Here is a 2,078-nt window from a genome sequence, read left to right as displayed (position 1 = left end):
AGTATGCAGATGGACCAAAACACCAAGAATTTTTTTTTCTAGCTCACAGGTAATCCTCCAGGAAGACACATAGACAGACAGACAGTCACACAGACACACACACACACACACACACACACACCTTTGCAGTAGTAATACCATGCTTTATTAGACGGCCTCTCCTGCCATCCTGTCTCCCCCCTCAGATTAATATCCTCTGGGCTTCTCACCAGCTGTTTCCGTTCCTTAACACCCCTCATCTTCCTCCGGCTGGCCCTCTGCTTCACATGGCTGGGTTTTCAAACTGGGCATCAACGCCCGCGTGGCTGTAAGACACGTCTTTGATTTAGCACTGTGTATGTGTGTTTCAATATGTGAGTTTCTGAACCAGCAAAATTGCAAATCTCCTGTCCACGTAACTAGAAAAAACCTATACCAGTGCTGAGGCGCAGTGTTGATAGATTGATGGAATATGTGAGCAGTGGTTTACACCATCTTATTTGCACCCACTCAAAGACAGACACAGACAGATGTAATTTTATCTGGATTTATTTTCTTACCGCTTTCAGCTACAGCTATTTCACTACACTTGTATAGATTTTTACAGGTAACAAAAGCCAATAAATCCAAAGACAGCTGGGTTTATTGGCTTTACTGATTTCTAAATCACTTTGATCACTTCAACACTGTTGTCAACTTTATTTGATATATTGGTTTATTTTTTCTTATGTCTGTGCTTGATTCTTTATCTGAGTGTGTTGTGTGTGTCTGTTTGTTTGTGTGTGTGTGTGTGTGTGTGTGTGTGCAAGGTCTCGCTTGGGTGTGTCTGCCTTTTTGCTGCTCAGGCGGGTGTTTACCGCTCATAGTTTTCTTACTGTTTGTGTGTAAGAGCAGACAGGATGTGCGGTGCATGTCAGCACGCTCCAAGAGATGAAAGGAAGGAGAGGGTGTGGAAGTAGCCAAGTGCTGTTCAGGTAACAGGTTGTCTGTTCAGAAATCTCTCAAGAATTCAGTGCTGTTGCCTTCAGCATTCCTATTGAGCCATAAGTGAGCCCCACTCACCACTGAGCTGCTTCGAAAAATAACTCAACACCTCACACAAATGTGGGCAAAACTGAACACTTAGGTTCCAGGTGCTCACTCTCCAAACACAACTATCTGTTGAACATTTAGAGCAGCTAGGTGTGTGCTCCTCGTTTGCATGTTAACTTTCTTTGGTTAAATGCTGTCAACTGATTGCGTCAAAGAATCCTGGCATGAGTCAGTTTTAACAATGTGGCCTCCTGACATGCATTTTGATGAGCAGTACTATTGACAGGAAAGAAATCTGGGTTGGATGTTCTAAATTAATCACCAAAAACATTGTCAGTCACTGCAATGCAGTTTGTCAGGTTTGTATGATTAGGTTTTAAACATACAACAACATGCTTTACAATCTATTGTTAACACAGGTGTTATTGTAGTTCCACAACTTCTCAATCATCTCCATGTTATAAACTGAACGTTCAATTTTCAAAACAATTTTAATTCAAGAAAAGTCATTTTAAAAGATTAGTAGTTACAAAGTAAGCCTGATAATCAGGTCATTTTTCCCATGGGCATCATGTTTTGGTTAACTTCATTCTCTTGGAAAGTTGTTTGCCCCAATAAGTACTCAGTGACAATTACTGTTTGTTTGTTTGTTTTATGACATATAGACCAAATCAGTGTCAAGTCCCTGGAACACAACCACTTTAGAGCCAATTCATGCGTTGAAGATAAAGCAGTATAAAAAAAACTATAGTTTTCCATTTTTTGTTTAACTCATGCTGAAGAGTTCATCATGGTTGCCTGTTAGTTTATATTTACATTATATTTCTTTTCTCAGGTATTAATAAAACTGGGTTGTGTGTATCCATATCTGTAGAAAACATCTTCCCAAACTGAACTGAGTTATCCTTATTTCCTATCAACAAAAAAAGAGAGAAAAGAGAGAGACATATATCATCAGGCCTGGACAAATAAATCATGAACTATTTGCATTGCAAGAAACATTAACCTAAAAAAATGATTTTGGTGATTTGACCCTTCACAATCACCACAGGATGAAAAAAGTAAGA

This window comes from Symphodus melops (assembly GCF_947650265.1).
Source record: "Symphodus melops genome assembly, chromosome: 2".
Lineage (NCBI taxonomy): Eukaryota > Metazoa > Chordata > Actinopteri > Labriformes > Labridae > Symphodus > Symphodus melops.
The sequence above is the reverse complement of the archived record's forward strand: the minus strand, read 5'-3'. Positions refer to the sequence as shown.